Source organism: Staurois parvus, unplaced genomic scaffold (genome assembly GCF_062004578.1).
Source record: "Staurois parvus isolate SC_StPar_1 unplaced genomic scaffold, SC_StPar_1.0 ptg000007l, whole genome shotgun sequence".
Lineage (NCBI taxonomy): Eukaryota > Metazoa > Chordata > Amphibia > Anura > Ranidae > Staurois > Staurois parvus.
The window spans coordinates 11,328,892-11,355,475 of NW_028317803.1; positions in this window are offsets into that span (position 1 = coordinate 11,328,892).

The following is a 26,584-nucleotide window of genomic DNA, read 5'->3' on the forward strand; positions in this document are numbered from 1 at the left end:
CTATTCACACAGCATACCTAGAAAAAGAATATTTCTTACCTTTTAGATGTTTTTCAGTAGAAGGTCTTGTGGCTGGCTGAAAGGATTTCTAAACAATGTTAGAATGAGTACCCCTAAGGACAGGTTGAGTTTTCTCTCATTAACATAAAATGAAGAAGTCCAGCTTCTAAACCTTTAGCTCTTTGTTAGGACAGACAGTGTTCCAATCTAGTTTACAGCTGATAATAAAAATCTGCCTTTACAGTACAAGCAGAATTAATTATTGAAAACACAACTACCCAGCCCCTTCATAAACAAAGAGAACTAGGATTATGTTACAGTTCTGGAGTTTCAAGAAAAGTACATGTTAAAAGGTAAGCTTCAATTTTTAAATATGTCTGTAAGTTATGATATCTGAAAGAATATGCAACACATATAAAGTAGGTGTTATTCCAATTTGGCTGCAAAGTGGAACTGCGGAACTGCACTGTTAAGACAGTTAAACAAATGTTAATCAACATTTCTAAACAAAGAGCCAGTGTACTCTCCTTCAGACTTTAAGGGGCTGGACCATGGCCAGTGGCAGTAAAAAATATCCTGGCGTCAGTGGAAGTGAACAATGCCTATTTTTGGTTTTAAAGAAATAGTGCCCTATCGTTGATATCAGTGCAAGAAGTACTGCCCCATCGTTGATATCATTGGGAGGAATTGTGCCCTATAATCGGTGTCAGTGGGAGAAATTATGTCCCATTGTTAATGTAAGTGGGAGGAATAGTGTCCTAAGACCTGCATAAAGGCAAGCACAGGCCAGAACCACAGTTTGGAGACCACTGTCTCAGTGCACAGAACCTACCTAATGCACAAGGGGGATCTTCGACTAGTGAGAATCCTGATGATTTCTTCTGTGTATCAGACGTTTGTTCCACTAGAGTGCAAACTTCACAGGAGGTTGCAGTCAACATTATAGGCAAACTCTCCAAACCTTATTGATACAGTACTGGATTGGTTTTACCTTCACATGCACACAGACTGTTAAACTATGTTTATTTGCTTTAACAGAATCCCTAATGGGGCCCACCCCCAGAGCACATGGCAACTATGGCCCTGCTATGGCTATAGCCACACTACTGTATGGAAGGTTGCTGTCAGTAGCAGACAGGAATAGAGGGAGGTTTTTAGGCAGCAAAAATAATAAAGAATGGGTTCTAAATCGACATTGGGGTCAACAGAAAATGATTCTAATATGTATATTCTGACAACAAATCTGGCCAAACTTTGTTGTATGCTTTGGAAAGTCTTAAGAAGAGTAAATGTCACTTAAATTTGTATTACTGTTTTAACCCTATTGGAGAGATTTTTCCTCATTTTCTGTCCCTGTGATAGCCTATGACAGTAGGATAAGAAATTAGGGAAGTGGTTGTCATAGTGACAGGAAGACACAGACACCAATACTAACATGAAAGAGATTCTAACCCTTCCCCATTTTATTGAAATTTTTGTTGAAGTCTGTTTCTGACCAGAGACATTTCCATTCAATTCCTGATCTGACAGGAAACAAGGAGACATCTCACCAATGGGTCACAGACCACAGCAAACTATTGATAGGACTTCTTTCCCTTTCCTACTCAATCCAAATGAAAAACTGTTTGCTTAGAATTGGGCTTTAGCTCTTCATTGTCAGTAGATGTTAACCCTGGTGTGTTTTAAAAACACTTGCCATTTTTAAAAAATAACAGCCCTTTCACACTTGCAGCAACATCTACAGGCATGCACTACTATGATGACTAGATGGTATTTCTCTGGTAGGATTCCTGATGATGACAACAGTGGACTATGCTTGTGCAATGTGTTTTGAAACTGCCACTTGTAGTCTCTGTTGGAAGCACGAGGGACAGGGTGACAACAGAAGAGCACAATTGGGATATAATAACAACAAAGCATTATCACCCTATAACACTGAACAAGGATCAACATGGCAGTATCATAAAATATTGCATTAAAAATTAAAAATTAATTTTGAAATTACATTAACATTAGAGATGAGCGAATCGAACTTGGCGAAGTGGAATTCGTTTCGAATATAAGGAAAATTTGGATTCGCGACGAATCCGAAAATTAGCAGACTTCGGATGCGCGAATCGAAATTTTTCCTAAAATGGCGGCGACATGTGCGGCGACGGAGCGGGGATCTCTGGGAAGGCGCGCAGACAAGGCGCGCTGACCCATTATGCATTCATTCATGACATGTGATCGCATTAGCCAATCAGCAGCCAGCCAGCCAGCACTGTGTAATGGTCGAGCTATAAATTGTGGCCATTTTAGAATTCTGCATTAGCCTCCAGTCATTCAAGAGAGGCAGAGCTGTCTGTATTCAGGGAGAGAGTTAGGGCCACAGAATCGTTACTTAGGGACACAGAATCGTTACTTAGGGACACAGAACCGTTACTTAGTGACACAGAACCGTTACTTAGGGCCACAGAAACGTTACTTAGGGACACAGAACCGTTACTTAGGGCCACAGAATCGTTACTTAGGGACACAGAACCGTTACTTAGGGACACAGAATCGTTACTTAGGGCCACAGAACCGTTACTTAGGGCCACAGAAACGTTACTTAGGGACACAGAACCATTACTTAGGGCCACAGAACCATTACTTAGGGACACAGAACCGTTACTTAGGGACACAGAATTGTTACTTAGGGACACAGAACCGTTACTTAGGGCCACAGAACCGTTACTTAGGGACACAGAACCGTTACTTAGGGACACAGAATTGTTACTTAGGGACACAGAATTGTTACTTAGGGCCACAGAACCGTTACTTAGGGACACAGAATTGTTACTTAGGGACACAGAATTGTTACTTAGGGACACAGAATTGTTAGTCAGGGACAGACACAGAATTGTTACTGAGGGACACAGAATTGTTACTGAGGGACACAGAATTGTTACTGAGGGACACAGAATTGTTACTCAGGGACACAGAATTGTTACTCAGGGATACAGAATTGTTACTGAGGGACACAGAATTGTTACTGAGGGACACAGAATTGTTACTCAGGGACACAGAATTGTTACTCAGGGACACAGAATTGTTACTGAGGGACACAGAATTGTTACTCAGGGACACAGAATTGTTACTGAGGGACACAGAAATGTTACTGAGGGACACAGAATTGTTACTCAGGGACACAGAATTGTTACTCAGGGACAGACACAGAATTGTTACTGAGGGACACAGAATTGTTACTGAGGGACACAGAATTGTTACTCAGGGACAGACACAGAATTGTTACTCAGGGACAGACACAGAATTGTTACTGAGGGACACAGAATTGTTACTGAGGGACACAGAATTGTTACTGAGGGACACAGAATTGTTACTCAGGGACAGACACAGAATTGATACTGAGGGACACAGAATTGTTACTGAGGGACACAGAATTGTTACTGAGGGACACAGAATTGTTACTGAGGGACACAGAATTGTTACTCAGGGACAGACACAGAATTGTTACTGAGGGACACAGAATTGTTACTGAGGGACACAGAATTGTTACTAAGGGACACAGAATTGTTACTGAGGGACACAGAATTGTTACTCAGGGACACAGAATTGTTACTCAGGGACAGACACAGAATTGTTACTGAGGGACACAGAATTGTTACTGAGGGACACAGAATTGTTACTCAGGGACACAGAATTGTTACTCAGGGACACAGAATTGTTACTGAGGGACACAGAATTGTTACTCAGGGACACAGAATTGTTACTCAGGGACACAGAATTGTTACTCAGGGACACAGAATTGTTACTCAGGGACACAGAATTGTTACTGAGGGACACAGAATTGTTACTGAGGGAAACAGAATTGTTACTCAGGGACACAGAATTGTTACTGAGGGACACAGAATTGTTACTCAGGGACAGACACAGAATTGTTACTGAAGGACACAGAATTGTTACTGAGGGACACAGAATTGTTACTCAGGGACACAGAATTGTTACTCAGGGAAAGACACAGAATTGTTACTAAGGGACACAGAATTGTTACTCAGGGACACAGAATTGTTACTCAGGGACACAGAATTGTTACTCAGGGACAGACACAGAATTGTTACTGAGGGAAACAGAATTGTTACTGAGGGACACAGAATTGTTACTCAGGGACACAGAATTGTTACTGAGGGACACAGAATTGTTACTCAGGGACAGACACAGAATTGTTACTGAGGGACACAGAATTGTTACTCAGGGACAGACACAGAATTGTTACTGAGGGACACAGAATTGTTAATGAGGGACACAGAATTGTTACTGAGGGACACAGAATTGTTACTCAGGGACACAGAATTGTTACTCAGGGACAGACACAGAATTGTTACTGAGGGACACAGAATTGTTACTGAGGGACACAGAATTGTTACTGAGGGACACAGAATTGTTACTCAGGGACACAGAATTGTTACTCAGGGACACAGAATTGTTACTGAGGGACACAGAATTGTTACTGAGGGACACAGAATTGTTACTCAGGGACACAGAATTGTTACTCAGGGACAGACACAGAATTGTTACTGAGGGACACAGAATTGTTACTGAGGGACACAGAATTGTTACTCAGGGACAGACACAGAATTGTTACTCAGGGACAGACACAGAATTGTTACTGAGGGACACAGAATTGTTACTGAGGGACACAGAATTGTTACTGAGGGACACAGAATTGTTACTCAGGGACACAGAATTGTTACTCAGGGATACAGAATTGTTACTGAGGGACACAGAATTGTTACTCAGGGACACAGAATTGTTACTCAGGGACACAGAATTGTTACTCAGGGACAGACACAGAATTGTTACTCAGGGACACAGAATCGTTTAATTAAAGAGTATGTCAGACAACACGCAGAGGAGTGGCAGAGGAGGCAATGTTTTAGGAGCGAGCGGACATGGCAGCAGAGGAAGGGGTGGAGGCAGCACTAGTCGCAGCCAGAGGCCAGTGCTCCCGCTGTCATCCAGCGGTCGTGTCTCCACCGACAACCCTGCCGTCATCGATTGGTTGGCTCGGTCGTCTTCCTCTTCCCAGGTCACCTCTGACACCTACAGCCAACGGTCGGTGGGTACGTCAGACACAACCGTTAGTTGGCATGGCCCGGGACCAAGCCCACTGAAATCACGTGTCCTCTACCTGCCCCTGTCCTTTGGTGTTCCCTCACCAAGCGAAGTATCGCATGCTGTGGGCTCAGCCCCACTGTACAGTGAGGAAGAGCTAACAGAGGGTGGTCAGGAACGGGGGGAGACATCCGCCTCTTTAGCAGCCAGGCGAAGAAGTACTGGCAAGGAGAGTGGCTCGGTAGCCGGTCTAGAGACAGGTCTGTCTCCTGACCCACACGCAGCCGAGGGGGCTAGTAGTGAGGCGTAGACCCTAATTGATGATGATGAGGCTGATCGCACTTGGCAGCCTCGTCGTCATCAGGCTATTGCTTCCGCATCATCAGGAGAAGAGGGTGGCAGCTTGTCAGTGAGCAAAACAGTCGGTGGGTTGCCCAGGAGGCAGCAGGGTCGCAGCAGTGTCAGTGGAGGCAAACGGCTACGGAGTAGAGCACCAGCTCCCCTGCAGCCTACCACCACGGCCAGTAGTGGTGCCGGTGTGCACGGAGGAAGTAGCAGTCAGCCAGTGAGGAGCATCGGGGGCAAAGTTTCCTACTCGGCAGTGTGGCAATTTTTCGTCAAGACGCCCAAGGAAGTAAACGTAGCCGTATGTCGACTATGTGGCCAGAAAGTCAAGCGTGGCCAGGGGGCCCATGTTGGGACTACAGAGTTGCGTCAGCATATGCAGCGTCGCCATTTGGTGGCCTGGGAAAACCGTGATAAAGATACGGCGGTTCTGCCTGCCCCAGCCCCCGCTCCATCACCCGCTCCGTTACTTGCTCCGTCACCCGACGTCAATCGCCCTCTATCAGCCAGTCAAGGCTCAAACACCTCTGCTGAGGGGAGTTGTCGCTCGTTGGCATCTTCCGCTCGTTCAGATGCTCCTTCTCCTGCTACTCCTCTTCACGGATTCCGTCAGCAGTCTTTCTTGGAATCCGTTTCCAAGAGACAACAGTTTGCGAGCACGCACCCGACGGTGCAAAAGCTGAACGTCCTCCTGTCCAAGTTGCTGGTGCTGCAGTCCCTCCCTTTCCAAGTGGTGGACTCAGCACCTTTCCGAGAAATGATGGCTTGTGCCGCGCCGCGGTGGAGAGTGCCAAGCCGGCATTTCTTTGCCAAAAAGGCAGTGCCAGCCCTGCATTCACATGTAGAAGAGATGGTGGGCCAGTCTTTGAGCATGTCGCTCTCTGCCAAAGTGCACGGCAGCGCCGACGTGTGGAGCTGTAACTACGGTCAGGGACAGTACATGTCATTTACGGCCCACTGGGTGAACGTGGTGCCGACACAGCCGCACCAGCAACTTGGACAGATCACGCCGCTTTTGTCTCCACGTTTGCACGTCCTTGGTCCACAAAAGATGTCCGCCTCTACCACCTCTTCTTCCGCCGTGTCCTCAGCCGCCACCCCCGTGCCAAGTCCCATTACCCGACCGGCATATCACATGTGCAGGGCGCAACGATGTCACACTGTGCTGCACCTGGTTTGCCTTGGCGAACGTAGTCACACAGGGGAGGAACTTCTGAGTGTAATGAACAGAGAAATTGACAGATGGCTGTCTCCGCGCAAACTGAAAATCGGAACCATGTTGACCGACAACGGAAAGAACATGGTGTCTGCTCTGCGTCAAGGAAGGTTGTGCCATGCGCCATGCATGGCTCACGTGTTCAATCTGGTTGTCAAGCGGTTCCTAAAATCCACCATCCCACTGCAAGACATCCTTAAAATGTCACGTAAACTTTTCATGCATTTCAGCCATTCCTACAGCGCAAAGCACACCCTCCTTGAGCTGCAGCGGCACAACGGAATTCCACAGCATCGCCTGATCTGCGACGTTGCAACAAGGTGGAATTCAACCCTACACATGTTAGACCGCCTTTACGAACAGCGAAAGGCCATCACAGATTTCCTGATGTTACAAGCGGATAAAGGTACTCCCCTGTGTAACTTCGATGTCAGCCATTGGCAGCTCATGCGTGACACCTGCCACTTGCTGAGGCCCTTTGAGGTGGCCATGCTATTCGTGAGTCGGCAGGACTATGGGATGAACGACGTCATTCCTCTGTTGCACGTCCTGGAACAAATGCTGTTAACAATGGCTGGTCAGGGTGCGGTAGACGTGGCGCACAGATCTCAACGCCACATGACCCCTGTGGGGGCAGGACAGGAAGAAGAGGAGGAGGTAGAGGAGGACATTGGTGCTCAGGAATTATTGAGTGAAATGGGTGGTTTTTCCACTCAGTGGACAGGAGTGGAGGAGCAGGAGCATCTGGTAGAGGAGGAGGAGGAGGAGACAGAGGACCCAGACGCACCGTGGCAGTATGCTGTGGAGATGGAGGCAGGGAGTCCCTCGCATTCCTTGGCACAAATGGCCCATAGCATGCTCGGTTGCTTGCGTAGCGACAGCCGAATAATAACCATCAGACAGAGGGATGACTTTTGGCTGTCCACCTTGTTGGACCCTCGCTACCGTTCAAAAATGGTGGCCTTTTTCACACCTGCTGAGAGGGAGGCCAAAATAACGTACTATAAAAACTACCTATGTAGTCAGTTTGTCTCTGCCTTTCTGTGCCAACGTCCATCCTCAGACACTGTGGGCCCTGTGCGCTCGCGTTCCGCTGCCATGGCAGCAGGGGAGGGGTGGGGTGGTAGGAGCAGTGGCAGCTCCACCAGCAGCGGCTGCCTCAGTCTGCAGTCGATGATGAGTAGCTTTCTTCACCAGCGCAGTGAGGAAACTACTAACCAGCCGCAGCAGCAGCAGCATCAGGTGGACCTGGAGCAGGACCTCAAACAACAGGCTTGGGCCTACTTGGACAGCACCCTGCCAACCGAGGTAGACAATCCCCTTGACTACTGGGCAACGAAACTTGACCTTTGGCCCCAACTAGCTGAATTTGCCCTTGAAAGGCTGTCATGCCCAGCCAGTAGCGTGGCATCGTAGCACGTGTTTAGTGCGGCAGGAGGTATTGTAACTCCGCGGAGGACACGACTGTCCACCCAAAGTGTGGAGAGACTCACGTTTGTGAAAATGAATCAGGCGTGGATTAGTCTGGATTTCAAACCACCAGTTCCTGACACAACTGACTAAATCCGCCATGAATCATGCCCCAAACATGTGCCACTTTCAGGTCTCCTCACACTGCTGGTGCTGTCCATTTTGTCATAGGGTGCTGGCAGATTACGGGCCTCCCATTGCTGCTGCCAGGCCCCTAATCTGCCATGGGCCCCTGTACCGCCTCCTCATGCTGCTGCCAGGTCCAGAGTGTCTCATGGGTCCCTGTACGGCCTCCCATTGCTGCTGTCTCCATCGCCACACTCTGCCATGTGCCACTTTCAGGTCTCCTCACACTGCTGGTGGGTTCCATTTTGTCATAGGGTGCTGGCAGATTACGGGCCTCCCATTGCTGCTGCCAGGCCCGTAATCTGCCATGGGCCCCCGTACCGCCTCCTCATGCTGCTGCCAGGTCCAGAGTGTGTCATGGGTCCCTGTGCGGCCTCCCATTGCTGCTGTCTCCATCGCCACACTCTGCCATGTGCCACTTTCAGGTCTCCTCACACTGCTGGTGGGTTCCATTTTTGTCATAGGGTGCTGTATGGCCTCCCATTGCTGCTGCCTCCACCGCCACACTGTGGCTCCACACTCTGGCTTTGGCCCCGTGACTGCCCAAATGAGTGAAGTGTGCGGTGATTCTAAGATCGACGGCACTCATCTGCATGTCATACTGACTGACAGTATTATTTCTCTTCCCCAGCAGACTCCAAGGGCATTTAAATTAAAGGTACAGTGTTCTGCACTAATATAAAGGCTCTCTGAAGCCTAGAAACACCCTTTTATAAGTTAAATTCGCAGCGAATATATTCGCATCGAATCGAATTTATTCCGCGAATTCGCCGAATCAGCCGAATCGAATTTTTGAATACTTCGCTCATCTCTAATTAACATGTTAAAGCTTAGTAATTATGTGTATACTTTTAAATAAGAGATGAGCATACCTGTTAAAACAGCTTAGAAAACTTGTGATTTTTGAGCTTCCTAAAAATGCCAATATGATGTTATTTGGCATGAGAAATGTGTTGCAAATAATTCATAACATATTTTAGTATTGCTTTGCACTACAAACCCTATACATGGACATAATGGTCCAAATACTGTCAAGTACCAATTACAGTACGCTTTTGTCTGTGTAATGTATTTCTAATCCAATTCCATCAAGGAGTAGTAACCTACTTCTATATGACTCTAAACTTACTGAGACATACATTTTATCATTCATTTCTGTCACTAAAAAGCACATTAGAAAGTAATGGAGTTCATGAATATAAATTATCTTTGTGTTTCCACTTCCATAATAATTCATTGATAACATGTTTTGAGTCAAATGTGCTCATTTGTCATTTTCATGGCTAATTTTAAATATAGTCTGCTCTGCTAGCAGAGCTTGAACATTATTTTAATACAGATTTAATACATGTTATACTTTCTATTACCATTCTAAAATATACAGACCAGTTTGTGAAATGATGTTTAGTGTTGACATTGTATATCCGTAATTGTAGTTCTTATTTTGGTTAAATGTCTACCATGCATAGGTAATATAGAAAATATAAGAACCCTATACAATGATGGTGTAAACTTGATTAACCCAATGCTAGGAGATATCTATAGATTTCCTAATTTGTAGTAACCACTTGCCTAATGTGCACTTTTAACCCCTTCCTGCCAAGGCAAATTTTCAGCTTTTAGCGCTGTTGTACTTTGAATGACAATTGCGCAGTCATACTATATTGTACCCATGTGAAATTTTTATCATTTTTTTTCACACAAACAGAGCTTTCTTTTGGTGGTATTTAATCACCACTGGGCATTTTATTTTTTCCACTATAAACAAAAAAAGAGCAAGCATTAAAAAAGGGTTTTCTTTGTTTCTAATATACAATTTTGCAAACAGGCAATTTTTCTCCTTCACTGATGTGGGTAGATAAGGCTGCACTGATAGGGAGCACTGATGGGCACTGATAGACTGCACTAATGAGGTGGTACTGATGAGGCAGTACTGGTTGGCATTGATGAAGGGGCACTGATGATGCTGCACTGATATGTGGCGCTGATGGGCACTGATAGGCAGCAATGATGGAAAGTACTTCCGATAACCGGCTAGTGTATTTACATAGTGGTCAGCTGTGATTGGACACAGCTGATCACGTGGCCTTTTATCATGTCATGGAATCAGCTATGTCCAAAGGACACAGCGATCGCAGACATCTTCGGGCGCATGCCGCTGGGGGCACGCAGCTGGGGTGTGTGTTCTGGGAGGAAATCATCTGACGCTCTCCCAGAACTGGACTACCACACTGTAGCTCTCATTGGGCTATAGCGTGGTAGTGAAAGGGTTAATAAACTGAAAGACTAAGTGGTCAATTTAAAAAACAGCAGTAAAGCTGTACAAAAGAAAATCCTGTTACAGCACATTTATAAAGCATACCTGTGTGTTATAAAAAAAGTGCATTGGGCTGTGCTAGCATTGGGAGGTCTGAAGCCAGTGAAGCAGAATAAAAATGAATCAGAGCAGAATAAAGTCAAACTCACTGACCCTCATTCAATCACAGAGTTCTCTCTTCTGTGCTAAAACCCTGTGGAGTACCAGAGGATCCACACCAAAGCCTGCATCTTTTTGGTTGTCAAATGCAAGTCGCTGTGCACTTAACCTAGGGAAGCATAACAAAGAGTGGAAAGCTGTAATAAAGATAACTAGTCACAAACCTTAGCAAAACTCATGGAGCATGCAGTGAAATAATACTGTACATATGCAAAGGTTTTATCGGTCCTTTAAAGCGATCCTTTAATGTGAGCACATATTGCCAGTATGCAAATTTGGTGGAATGAGCAGGACAAGTCTCAAATTTACAGGAAAAGTCAAGATTTATAACTAAAGTTTGCTATACCTTTGGATTGTCTGATCATTTTGACATTCTGTTTCAACTTCAAGTAACATTTGCTTATGTATTTTCTTTTATCCTATGCTTCTTTTAAATTGCCATCGGGCGGCTAATGTACCCGATGATAGCTGTGTACAGAGCAGGCTTTAGACAATTGGGCACACAGAGACACTGCACCCTGCTGATCCGAGCAGCAAGCTACCATATGATCTCTGTGATTGGTTATCATAGCAATTGCATGGTATTGTTTACAGTGCTGACCCCCCCCCCCCTAATACCCATACAACAGGAGAAGGAAAGAGATCAAAACGTACGTATAAAAGCAAAAGTTAACTTGGATTATGCTGTATGAAAAAATTGTCAGTGTTCTATGGGATAAACAACCTTTGTTTAACAAAGTAAGGACCCCCTGGCTCTTTTGTTTGCAGATACCGGGCACTTAGGGTTGACACTGGATCTTTGACCTGGTGGATTCATTGACAGGAGTACCCTTTTTATCTAACCTTCTTCTCTTCTCCTATATTCTTTTCTTTCCCTTTTCTTTGTTTTCTTCCACTATTACTTTTTTCTGGTGCAATATCGGTCCTCTAGTTGGAGCTCTATTTCTGATTCAATGTTTCTGTCTAAGCTTTATATGTGACAAGGTATCTCAAAGGATATGGTATTGATTTCAATATATTATTTCATAATCTTATGGTAGATGTGTATGCCTATTGGTTGGAACCATTGTGGTTTCTATATTTGGTACAGCTTGTTATGTATTATTATAGTTATTACCTGCTCGGGTGGTTCGGTGGGCGGGTGTAGTCCTGCTCAACCCCTCCATAGGACCTATAACATGGGTCTGTTTCAAGGATTACCTGATGATTGGCATCATCTTAGGAGTTGGCAGATTGTACACTACAGCAATAGACTCTTAATAGTTGACCACCTTGGCACAGTTTCTCAAATTTACTAATGGACTCTCAATGGGACTTTGACTACACCCTCCTTCCTTCTTTTGTGTTGACGTCACCATTTTTATATATACTGACTACGATGGCAGCGCCTTATTGTACTTGACTTTGCAACTTCATATTGTTCTTGCTTTTTATTTGAAATCTCAATAAAAAGATTGAAACATAGCTTATGAATAGGCACATAATGAACACATTGGGAGGCGCAGCTGCTGATTCATTCATTCTATTGCAATGATATGGGAATCTCTTTTTTTAACCCTTGAATGCCCCCCTTCTCTCCTAAATATATTATCTGCAATGCTGTCTCTATATAACCTGTATATTAACTCATCTTATCCTGCACAACTGAAAATAAACCCCATTCATTCCCTTAATGAATGACTTTATGTGACCTGTACAATAAATCCTTCACTTCCTCCTCCTCATGATCTGTATATTTCATCTATCTAGCGCACCATTCTGAAGCTCTATGTTTACCCCCTTAGATACGGCATATTTTAAAAAAAATTGTGATAGAAAAATGAGATCGCCCATTGCTATCGGCTTTCCAAAAAGGGTTATTTTAAGGGGGTTTGTACTATTCTGGTATTTTTTTTTATTGTAACAGAAAGTAAGGAAAACTTTTATTTTTAAAATTAGTTTTTTTCCCTTGGGCATCTTAGTTGGGCACCAGGACTTTAGACTATACAGGAAAATAGTTATAGCGAAATACAGATGGGATTTCTTGCCCCAAACAATAGAAAAATATTTCCTTATTTTTTAACTGACAGATGCCTAAATATGAATAAGAATATTTATTCACTTTGCCCTGTTGTCCTGTTTTAATAGTATATAAAGATATAACACTGCAGAGGTCAGTCAATAATAAAGCAGCAAAATTAAAAAAAAATTAAACTTAAAAAGTAGTGTTTTTAAAGTCCTGGGATTCCTGATCTTCTACCTCTATCTTCACACCTCCATTTTCACTCTGTCAGTTACTAACAGACTCTACAACTGTCCTTACCTAATGCTTAACCCATCTGTGTGACAATGGCAAAGTCACTCTAATTCTACTAAAGAAAAAGTAAGAAGTATCAAAATGAATTAGTTATAACTAGCATTGGCAACTAACTTTTAAATGCCTATCAATTATTGTATTAAAAAAAATGGCAAATATAGTTAAAGCACCTACATCAATTCACTGTTTATATTCTAAAGATAAGTGAAAATACGAAGTATTGGGCTAGTAGAGGCAAGTTCTAATACAATAACATGATGTATGATTAGTGCAGGGATATCACTGTTAACTGTGAGTGCATTGGTTTTTGTATGTTTTATGATGCTTTTTATAAATAGTGTTGTGATGTCATCCTCTTATCCTCTCTTGACGTATGCTGAAAAAATGAAATCGTGTCTCTGATTCCTGCATGGTTATAAAAGTGAGTATGACCCATACGATTTAATGGTCTTAGAATCTGGAGAATTCTATGCAGATTTGGCAAAGGATTCACAAGAAGTGTTTGGAGAATAAAGACTGGTGTTTATTCTTAGTTTTGCAGTTATTGCACAAATAATGGTTTTTATTTGCACAAAAACTTTCTTGCTTTTGCACAGGATTTGCAATGTTTTGCTAATTAATGTATCTCTTTAATATGTATTGGTTGGTTTTAGGTTTCATGATATACATTTTGAGAGCACTGAACACTTTATCACAAACATAATCTTTAAGGAGAGTCAGTGCAAACTTTTATACAAGTGTCTACTATTATTAAATTATATAACATATAATTTAATAATAGTAGACACTTGTATAAAAGTTTGCACTGACAGTTATATACTGTACATAACTTTGTATAATACAAAATGTCTAACTATCAGGGGATATCTAATACAGCTACTGAGGTTGGACTTTTAGGGACAGACAAAAGACACTGACATAATATACAGTCATGGCCGAAATTGTTGGCACCCTTGATATTTTTCCTGAAAATCAAGTATTTCACACAAAAAAGGTATTGCATTAACACATGTTTTGCTATACACATGTTTATTCCCTTTGTATGTATTGGAACAAATATAAAACAGAGGCAGAAAAGCAAATATGACATAATGTCACACAAAACCCCAAAAATGGGCTGGACAAAAGTATTGGCACCCTTAACTTAATATTTGGTTGCACACCCTTTGGAAAACATAACTGAAATCAGTCGCTTCCTATAACCATCAATAAGCTTCTGACACCTCTCACCCGGAATTTTGGACCACTCTTCCTTTGCAAACAGCTCCAGGTCTCTCTTATTGGAAGGACACCTTTTCCCAACAGCAATTTTAAGATCTCTCCACAGGTGTTCAATGGGATTTAGATCTGGGCTCATTGCTGGCCACTTCAGAACTCTCCAGCGCTTCTTTGCCATCCATTTCTGAGTGCTTTTTGACGTATGTTTGGGGTCATTGTCCTGCTGGAAGACCCAGGATCTTGGACGCAAACCCAGCTTTCTGACACTGGGCCCTACAGTGCGACCCAAAATCCTTTGGTAATCCTCAGATTTCATGATGCCTTGCACACAGTCAAGGCACCCAGTGCCAGAGGCAGCAAAACAACCCCAAAACATCATTGAACCTCCACCATATTTTACCGTAGGTACTGTGTTTTGTTCTTTGTAGGCCTCATTCCGTTTTCGGTAAACAGTAGAATGATGTGCTTTACCGAAAAGCTCTATCTTGGTCTCATCTGTCCACAAGACGTTTTCCCAGAAGGCTTTTGGCTTACTCAAGTACATTTTGGCAAACTGTAGTCTTGCTTTTTTATGTCTCTGTGTCAGCAGTGGGGTCCTCCTGGGTCTCCTGCCATAGCGTTTCATTTCATTTAAATGTCGACGGATAGTTCGCGCTGACACTGATGCTCCCTGAGCCTGCAGGACAGCTTGAATGTCTTTGGAACATGTTTGGGGCTGCTTATCCACCATCCGGACTATTCTGCGTTGCAATCTTTCATCAATTTTCCTCATCCGTCCACGACCAGGGAGATTAGCTACAGTGCCATGGGTTGCAAACTTCTTGATAATGTTGCGCACTGTGGACAAAGGCAAATCTAGTTCTCTGGAGATGGACTTGTAACCTTGAGATTGTTGATATTTTGCCACAATTTTGGTTCTCAGGTCCTCAGACAGTTCTCGTCTCCTCTTTCTGTTGTCCATGCTTAGTGTGGCACAGACAGACACACAATGCAAAGGTTAAGTGAACGTCTCTCCTTTTTATCTGCTTTCAGGTGTGATTTCTATATTGCCCACACCTGTTACTTGCCCCAGGTGAGTTTACAGGAGCATCACATGCTTGTAACATTCTTATTTATCCGCAGTTGTGAAAGGGTGCCAATACTTTTGTCCAGCCCATTTTTGGAGGTTTGTGTGACATTATGTCGAATTTGCTTTCTTTCCTCCCTTTTTTTGTTTTGTCCCAATACACACAAAGGGAATAAACATGTGTATAGCAAAACATGTGTTAATGCAATACGTTTCGTGAGAAATACATGATTTCCTGGAGAAATATCAAGGGTGCCAACAATTTCGGCCATGACTGTATATAAATATGCATAATTTGAATGGACTTCCACAATGGACCAGAAAATTAACCTGCACTATTTTTGCTGAAAAAAAAGTTTGAAAAAAGTATATACTTACCTTATCCCTGTCTTCCAGCCAAGGTGACTAGTCAAGGGGAAACTTCACACCCTTTCTGATAAGATCTTGCACTGGAATATCTTCATATAAGATATGGGGTACTCATTGTTCCTTGGGAATGTCAAAAGAAGATGAGTGTTAGGAAAATAATTGAGTGTTGGGAATATACAGTAATTCATCTTAATTTCTTACAGGTAGATTGTTAAGCTAACTATACATAGCAAAGTTAACAGACATATGACAGTGTATTTTACTGCAGTGATAAGACTGAATTTGAGGGTCCTAACAAAGCATCTAGTGTGAAATGTACCTTGTCTATCATGTCATACTGTAGTTGTAAAACAGAGTAATACTTTTTCTCATGCTGTTTAAATGCTGAGCACAAACATTATGGAAACACTTTTTTCAGCTTATGGAAATGGTTCCAACTTTCATCCCTAGGACTCTAAACACTTTTGTACTGTGCAATTTAGTACAAAAAAAAAGTGTCGCAAACAGTAGTCAACTGAGCTCTTAGTAAAAGCTATGGTTCTCTTTAAATCGTATAGATGGAGTTGGCCCCAAACTGGAGAAACTTGGAAAGTCTTTGTAAGTGCTGCTGAAACACTTACACACACACACACACACACACACACACACACACACACACACACACACACATATATATATATATATATTTATATATATTTTTTTTATATATATTGTTATGGTGTAGGATTTTGGCATAAAAAAAGCTCCAGACTAGAGATTCACATCACCCATGCTAGGTAAGGTTCTGTAGCACGCATTTGTATAGTGAGTTGCAACTAAAACAGGATCAGGGTCTCTCCCTTGAAAACCTGCTCCCTTTTCTCACTCTAAACAGCAATAAAAAATACTTTCTTCCATCCCCCTTAGCATACCAACCTTAGTACATGTAATTACCCTATGCCAGCTGTCATTTTATATAAAAGCTAATACTTTATTCATAGATGTATTGCTACAGTATTGGATATGTTTGGTGCAGGTCTAATGAACAGATCAAGAAGTTATTTTTATATACCCATCCCACAGGTTTTTTTTTTCAAATAAAGTTTTCTCTTATTTATCCATTTATTAATCTCATCTTAACCCTAATTAGTTATATTAACTTGTTTCCCATTTACTTCTATTTTATCTGATTAAATTTTGTTATTGCTCATATGCAACCTTTTTTTTCATTTTATTTGATTACGTTATTTTGTTTTTGTAGTGTTGCAAACAACAAAAAAAAACACAAATATTTGCTTTTTAGAGGTCCATCACTCGGACCGCTAATAATCACTAATTAATGTATGAAATTCATCTGAGCTTGATATTTGGTGATAAATAGGGTTTTCTGTTAATAATAACATTATGAAAATTTCTATTTACTTTCTTGAGAATATTCAGGGAAAATAATAATCAGATAGCAAACCATTTATTTATTTGCAGTTCTCCAGACTAACTTTCATATAATTAAAGAAGATAAAATACTGTAACTATTTTTATCATATATGTATTCTGTTAAAATAAAAATATATTCTATATGTAGCTTATATCATTCTGAAACATCACACAATTCATTTTAAACTAACAAGTATTCATGCTTACAATGGCTGTGCTGCAGTGGCAATCATTCATAAAAGTAAACATATATTATGAAACTTCTGATCTTAAATTTTGTCTCACTTCTTATGAACAAATAATAAATATTATTAAAATGGGTATATGATAAAACCTAAAGTTTGGCTTTCTAACAGGGATTCTTTGTCAGTTTAAAGTGACAAAGCTACTTGACCTGTCCGGAGCACTTCATTATTCTAACCCTACAGGAACCTATGAAACGTTAGGCATAATCCATCCACTCCTGCTTCCAACTATGTCATCAAGGACTGGGTCTAGGAACATAAAGTCCACATAGACATTGTGCAATGGATTAGAATAGAAGAGAATGGAAGAGAAGAGACAGAAAATATTGTTCTTGGGCGATGCTTTGATATTTGTTATTTTGCTATCACATTTGACAGCCATTTAGTACAATGGTCAGACTTCTTTTGAACTTTTTAATGTGCTGCACAGATCACATTAACTTGCTAAACATCTTTTCCTAAGCATCTCTATGCCTCATATACTGTATATAGTCTATTTTTCCTTACTATTAATACTTCAAACCACCTCTGTGTTCAACGTTTCTCCCACAAATCATGGTCATAGTAATGTTACTCACCCATCTAACAGATGACCATAATTAAAAATGTCTGCTGAGTTTCTGCTTCTTTAATTACCTTTCCTTCCTCACCAGCAGATAGAACGAGGAGAAAGCAACACATCAATGAAGTCACCCTTATGTTTTCAAACAGTGATAATGAGCCACATAAATATTAATAACAAAAAGCAAAAAAAAAAGTAAAATTATGCTTGCAAATACCCAAATTGTGATCTGAAAATGAATCTTCTAAATAAATCCAAAAAGTCACTAAAAATCTTCCAGTGTCCAAGAAATATTTTTCTTATGTAGTGAATAGAGATGAGCGAATCGAACCAGGCGAACCGGAATTCGAGTCGAATTTCAGGAAATATTCGATTCGCGGCGAAACCGAAATTTTGCCTACTTCGGGTGCGCGAATCAAACATTTCCCGATCAGCCGGCAAAAGTGTCCCTGCAGTGAGCTCCGCTATTTCTGACAGTTCTCTGACAGAAGGAACACATGTTTAGCGGTTGAAACATTGTATCTATTAGTTTACATTTAGGATACAGATGTTTCAACCACTGTTCATGTGAAGAAGCTGTGAGAGAACTGTCAGAAATAGAGGAACTCTGCACATACACTTTTTGCCGGCTTGGAATTATTCTTCTTTTCATCCTACTTCTTCTTCTTCTTCATCTTCATCCTCAGAAGAAGAGGATGAGGATGAGGATGAAGAAGAAGAAGAAGAAGTAGGATGAAAAGAAGAATAATTCCAAGCCGGCAAAAAGTGTATGTGCAGAGTTCCTCTATTTCTGACAGTTCTCTCACAGCTTCTTCACATGTACAGCGGTTGAAACATCTGTATCCTAAATGGAAACTAATAGATACAATTTGTATCTATTAGTTTCCATTTAGGATACAGATGTTTCAACCGCTGTACATGTGAAGAAGCTGTGAGAGAACTGTCAGAAATAGAGGAACTCTGCACATACACTTTTTGCCGGCTTGGAATTATTCTTCTTTTCATCCTACTTCTTCTTCTTCTTCTTCATCCTCATCCTCATCCTCTTCTTCTGAGGATGAGGATGAGGATGAAGAAGAAGAAGAAGCAGTAGGATGAAAATAAGAATAATTCCAAGCCGGCAAAAAGTGTATGTGCAGAGTTCCTCTATTCTGCAGATACACTTAGAGGAGCTCTGCACATACACTTTTTGCCTGTTTGGAATTAATCTTATTTTCATCCTACTTCTTCTTCTTCTTCTTCTTCTTTATCCTCATCCTCAGAAGAAGAAGAAGAGGATGAAGAAGAAGAAGAAGAAGAAGAAGAAGTAGGATGAAAATAAGAATAATTGCAAGCCGGCAAAAAGTGTATGTGCAGAGTTCCTCTATTCTGCAGATACACTTAGAGGAGCTCTGCAGATACACTTAGAGGAGCTCTGCACATACACTTTTTGCCGGCTTGGAATTAATCTTATTTTCATCCTACTTCTTCTTCTTCTTCTTCTTCTTCATCCTCATCCTCAGAAGAAGAAGAAGAGGATGAGGATGAGGATGAAGAAGAAGAAGAAGAAGAAGTAGGATGAAAATAAGAATAATTCCAAGCCGGCAAAAAGTGTATGTGCAGAGCTCCTCTAAGTGTATCTGCAGAATAGAGGAACTCTGCACATACACTTTTTGCCGGAAACCGCTGTATGGAGGGAATGTCCCAGAACAGTCAGAAATAGTCTATTTCTGACAGTTCTGGGACATTCACTCCATACAGCTGTTTCAACCGCTGTATGGAGGGAATGTCATAGAACTGTCAGAAATAGACTATTAATGACAGTTCTGGGACTGTCCTTCCATACAGCGGTTGAAACATTGTATCTATTTGTTTCCATAAATGGATCCATTTATGGAAACAAATAGATACAATGTTTCAACCGCTGTATGGAAGGACAGTCCCAGAACTGTCATTAATAGTCTATTTCTGACAGTTCTATGACATTCCCTCCATACAGCGGTTGAAACAGCTGTATGGAGTGAATGTCCCAGAACTGTCAGAAATAGACTATTTATGACAGTTCTGGGACATTCACTCCATACAGCGGTTGAAACATTGTATCTATTTTTTTCCATAAATGACATTCTGCAGATACACTTAGAGGAGCGCTGCAGATACACTTTTTGCCGGCTTGGAATTATTCTTATTTTCATCCTACTTCTTCTTTTTCTTCTTATGAGGATGAGGATGAAGAAGAAGAAGTAGGATGAAAATAAGATTAATTCCAAGCCGGCAAAAAGTGTATCTGCAGCGCTCCTCTAAGTGTATTTGCAGAATGTCATTTATGGAAAAAAATAGATACAATGTTTCAACCGCTGTATGGAAGGACAGTCCCAGAACTGTCATTAATAGTCTATTTCTGACAGTTCCATGACATTCCCTCCATACAGCTGTTGAAACAGCTGTATGGAGTGAATGTCCCAGAACTGTCAGAAATAGACTATTTATGGCAGTTCTGGGACATTCACTCCATACAGCGGTTGAAACATTGTATCTATTTTTTTCCATAAATGACATTCTGCAAATACACTTAGAGGAGCGCTGCAGATACACTTTTTGCCGGCTTGGAATTAATCTTATTTTCATCCTACTTCTTCTTCTTCATCCTCATCCTCATCCTCATAAGAAGAAAAAGAAGAAGTAGGATGAAAATAAGAATAATTCCAAGCCGGCAAAAAGTGTATCTGCAGCGCTCCTCTAAGTGTATCTGCAGAATGTCATTTATGGAAAAAAATAGATACAATGTTTCAACCGCTGTATGGAGTGAATGTCCCAGAACTGTCATAAATAGTCTATTTCTGACAGTTCTGGGACATTCACTCCATACAGCTGTTTCAACCGCTGTATGGAGGGAATGTCATAGAACTGTCAGAAATAGACTATTAATGACAGTTCTGGGACTGTCCTTCCATACAGCGGTTGAAACATTGTATGTATTTGTTTCCATAAATGGATCCATTTATGGAAACAAATACATACAATGTTTCAACCGCTGTATGGAAGGACAGTCCCAGAACTGTCATAAATAGTCTATTTCTGACAGTTCTGGGACATTCACTCCATACAGCTGTTTCAACCGCTGTATGGAGGGAATGTCATAGAACTGTCAGAAATAGACTATTAATGACAGTTCTGGGACTGTCCTTCCATACAGCGGTTGAAACATTGTATCTATTTGTTTCCATAAATGGATCCATTTATGGAAACAAATAGATACAATGTTTCAACCGCTGTATGGAAGGACAGTCCCAGAACTGTCATTAATAGTCTATTTCTGACAGTTCTATGACATTCCCTCCATACAGCGGTTGAAACAGCTGTATGGAGTGAATGTCCCAGAACTGTCAGAAATAGACTATTTATGACAGTTCTGGGACATTCACTCCATACAGCGGTTGAAACATTGTATCTATTTTTTTCCATAAATGACATTCTGCAGATACACTTAGAGGAGCGCTGCAGATACACTTTTTGCCGGCTTGGAATTATTCTTATTTTCATCCTACTTCTTCTTTTTCTTCTTATGAGGATGAGGATGAAGAAGAAGAAGTAGGATGAAAATAAGATTAATTCCAAGCCGGCAAAAAGTGTATCTGCAGCGCTCCTCTAAGTGTATTTGCAGAATGTCATTTATGGAAAAAAATAGATACAATGTTTCAACCGCTGTATGGAAGGACAGTCCCAGAACTGTCATTAATAGTCTATTTCTGACAGTTCCATGACATTCCCTCCATACAGCGGTTGAAACAGCTGTATGGAGTGAATGTCCCAGAACTGTCAGAAATAGACTATTTCTGACAGTTCTGGGACAATCACTCCATACAGCTGTTTCAACCGCTGTATGGAGGGAATGTCATGGAACTGTCAGAAATAGACTATTAATGACAGTTCTGGGACTGTCCTTCCATGCAGCGGTTGAAACATTGTATGTATTTGTTTCCATAAATGGATCCATTTATGGAAACAAATACATACAATGTTTCAACCGCTGTATGGAAGGACAGTCCCAGAACTGTCAGAAATAGTCTATTTCTGACAGTTCTGGGACATTCACTCCATACAGCTGTTTCAACCGCTGTATGGAGGGAATGTCATAGAACTGTCAGAAATAGACTATTAATGACAGTTCTGGGACTGTCCTTCCATACAGCGGTTGAAACATTGTATCTATTTGTTTCCATAAATGGATCCATTTATGGAAACAAATAGATACAATGTTTCAACCGCTGTATGGAAGGACAGTCCCAGAACTGTCATTAATAGTCTATTTCTGACAGTTCTATGACATTCCCTCCATACAGCGGTTGAAACAGCTGTATGGAGTGAATGTCCCAGAACTGTCAGAAATAGACTATTTATGACAGTTCTGGGACATTCACTCCATACAGCGGTTGAAACATTGTATCTATTTTTTTCCATAAATGACATTCTGCAGATACACTTAGAGGAGCGCTGCAGATACACTTTTTGCCGGCTTGGAATTATTCTTATTTTCACCCTACTTCTTCTTTTTCTTCTTATGAGGATGAGGATGAAGAAGAAGAAGTAGGATGAAAATAAGATTAATTCCAAGCCGGCAAAAAGTGTATCTGCAGCGCTCCTCTAAGTGTATTTGCAGAATGTCATTTATGGAAAAAAATAGATACAATGTTTCAACCGCTGTATGGAAGGACAGTCCCAGAACTGTCATTAATAGTCTATTTCTGACAGTTCCATGACATTCCCTCCATACAGCGGTTGAAACAGCTGTATGGAGTGAATGTCCCAGAACTGTCAGAAATAGACTATTTCTGACAGTTCTGGGACAATCACTCCATACAGCTGTTTCAACCGCTGTATGGATGGAATGTCATGGAACTGTCAGAAATAGACTATTAATGACAGTTCTGGGACTGTCCTTCCATACAGCGGTTGAAACATTGTATGTATTTGTTTCCATAAATGGATCCATTTATGGAAACAAATACATACAATGTTTCAACCGCTGTATGGAAGGACAGTCCCAGAACTGTCAGAAATAGTCTATTTCTGACAGTTCTGGGACATTCACTCCATACAGCTGTTTCAACCGCTGTATGGAGGGAATGTCATAGAACTGTCAGAAATAGACTATTAATGACAGTTCTGGGACTGTCCTTCCATACAGCGGTTGAAACATTGTATCTATTTGTTTCCATAAATGGATCCATTTATGGAAACAAATAGATACAATGTTTCAACCGCTGTATGGAAGGACAGTCCCAGAACTGTCATTAATAGTCTATTTCTGACAGTTCTATGACATTCCCTCCATACAGAGGTTGAAACAGCTGTATGGAGTGAATGTCCCAGAACTGTCAGAAATAGACTATTTATGGCAGTTCTGGGACATTCACTCCATACAGCGGTTGAAACATTGTATCTATTTTTTTCCATAAATGACATTCTGCAAATACACTTAGAGGAGCGCTGCAGATACACTTTTTGCCGGCTTGGAATTAATCTTATTTTCATCCTACTTCTTCTTCTTCATCCTCATCCTCATAAGAAGAAAAAGAAGAAGTAGGATGAAAATAAGAATAATTCCAAGCCGGCAAAAAGTGTATCTGCAGCGCTCCTCTAAGTGTATCTGCAGAATGTCATTTATGGAAAAAAATAGATACAATGTTTCAACCGCTGTATGGAGTGAATGTCCCAGAACTGTCATAAATAGTCTATTTCTGACAGTTCTGGGACATTCACTCCATACAGCTGTTTCAACCGCTGTATGGAGGGAATGTCATAGAACTGTCAGAAATAGACTATTAATGACAGTTCTGGGACTGTCCTTCCATACAGCGGTTGAAACATTGTATGTATTTGTTTCCATAAATGGATCCATTTATGGAAACAAATACATACAATGTTTCAACCGCTGTATGGAAGGACAGTCCCAGAACTGTCATAAATAGTCTATTTCTGACAGTTCTGGGACATTCACTCCATACAGCTGTTTCAACCGCTGTATGGAGGGAATGTCATAGAACTGTCAGAAATAGACTATTAATGACAGTTCTGGGACTGTCCTTCCATACAGCGGTTGAAACATTGTATGTATTTGTTTCCATAAATGTATCCATTTATGGAAACAAATACATACAATGTTTCAACCGCTGCATGGAAGGACAGTCCCAGAACTGTCATTAATAGTCTATTTCTGACAGTTCCATGACATTCCCTCCATACAGCGGTTGAAACAGCTGTATGGAGTGAATGTCCCAGAACTGTCAGAAATAGACAGAAACTGTCACAGAACTGTCCTTCTTCTCATCCTTCTCCTTCTTCTCATCCTTCTTCTCATCCTTCTTCTCATCCTTCTTCTCATCCTTCTCCTTCTTCTCATCCTTCTCCTTCTTCTCATCCTTCTCCTTCTTCTCATCCTTCTTCTCATCCTTCTCCTTCTTCTCATCCTTCTCCTTCTCCTCCTTCTCATCCTTCTCCTTCTCCTTCTTCTCATCCTTCTCCTTCTCCTTCTTCTCATCCTTCTCCTTCTCCATCTTCTCATCCTTCTCCTTCTCCTTCTTCTCATCCTTCTCCTTCTCCTTCTTCTCATCCTTCTCCTTCTCCATCTTCTCATCCTTCTCCTTTTCCTTCTTCTCATCCTTCTCCTTCTGCTTCTCCTTCTCCTTCTCCTTCTTCTCATCCTTCTCCTTCTTCTCATCCTTCTCCTTCTTCTCATCCTTCTCCTTATCCTTCTTCTCATCCTTCTCCTTCTTCTCATCCTTCTCCTTCTTCTCATCCTTCTCCTTCTTCTCATCCTTCTCCTTCTCCTCATCCTTCTCCTTCTTCTCATCCTTCTCCTTCTCCTTCTTCTCATCCTTCTCCTTCTCCTTCTTCTCATCCTTCTCCTTCTCCATCTTCTCATCCTTCTCCTTCTCCTTCTTCTCATCCTTCTCCTTCTTCTCATCCTTCTCCTTCTCCTTCTTCTCATCCTTCTCCTTCTTCTCATCCTTCTCCTTCTCCTCATCCTTCTCCTTCTCCTTCTTCTCATCCTTCTCCTTCTCCTTCTTCTCATCCTTCTCCTTCTTCTCATCCTTCTCCTTCTCCTCATCCTTCTCCTTCTCCTTCTTCTCATCCTTCTCCTTCTCCTTCTTCTCATCCTTCTCCTTCTCCATCTTCTCATCCTTCTCCTTTTCCTTCTTCTCATCCTTCTCCTTCTGCTTCTCCTTCTCCTTCTCCGTCTTCTCATCCTTCTCCTTCTCATCCTTCTCCTTCTTCTCATCCTTCTCCTTCTTCTCATCCTTCTTCTCATCCTTCTCCTTCTTCTCATCCTTCTCCTTCTTCTCATCCTTCTCCTTCTCCTTCTTCTCATCCTTCTCCTTCTTCTCATCCTTCTTCTCATCCTTCTCCTTCTTCTCATCCTTCTCCTTCTCCTTCTTCTCATCCTTCTCCTTCTCCTTCTTCTCATCCTTCTCCTTCTTCTCATCCTTCTCCTTCTTCTCATCCTTCTCCTTCTCCTTCTTCTCATCCTTCTCCTTCTTCTCATCCTTCTTCTCATCCTTCTCCTTCTTCTCATCCTTCTCCTTCTTCTCATCCTTCTCCTTCTTCTCATCCTTCTTCTCATCCTTCTCCTTCTTCTCATCCTTCTCCTTCTCCTTCTTCTCATCCTTCTCCTTCTCCTTCTTCTCATCCTTCTCCTTCTCCTTCTTCTCATCCTTCTCCTTCTCATCCTTCTCTTTCTTCTCATCCTTCTCCTTCTTCTCATCCTTCTCCTTCTCCTTCTTCTCATCCTTCTTCTCCTCATCCTTCTCCTTCTTCTCATCCTTCTCCTTCTCCTTCTTCTCATCCTTCTCCTTCTTCTCATCCTTCTCCTTCTCCTTCTCCTTCTCTTTCCTCATCTCCAAGGGCATTTAAATTAAAGGTACAGTGTTCTGCACTAATTTAAAGGCTCTCTGAAGCCTAGAAACCCTTTTTATAAGTCATCTTCGTAGCGAAGAAATTCGCATCGAATCGAATTTCACACTGGAATTCGCCGAATCAGCCGAATCGAATTTTTGAGAAATTCGCTCATCTCTAGTAGTGAACTGCCAAAGATATGCGTAGTCATACACAGTTCTTCCTTGTTCCCATATTAACTCAAAATAAAGAAATAAACATAGTGCATTATCCTTATAACTTAATATGCCTACAATACACCTCAGTGTACCCATGTGGGAAAAATATATAAATAAATCAAAACACTATATGCTACCAGCACTAAGTGACTGCAAACGTGAAAATCTATCACAGCAAGAAAAAGTGAAAGTGAATGCACAAACAAGACAAAAACCCAAACACAAGATCTCCTGTCAATCGATGTGCCTTACCAAATTGACAAAAGAAACCAAAACTTGCTATAATGAAAAAGGTGTCTTCTGTGATCCAAAACCTGTCATCCAGTGCACAGGTAAACAGGGCTTAGAATAGACCACCAGCTATCCCGGATCCTGTCTTCATATGCTCTGCACAATAATGATGGTACCACAAACAGAAAAATAAAGCAATAGTGCAAGACCTCCAAAGAACTTAAAGGCACTTTAATATAACTGCTTACATTTAAAATGCAGAGTTAAAGCAGCTAAAAACAACCAGCAGCAAAAGTATATATCTCCCAGATGGATAAACCACTTCCAAGGTGGCTGATTCAGAACATCCGGCTACATCATC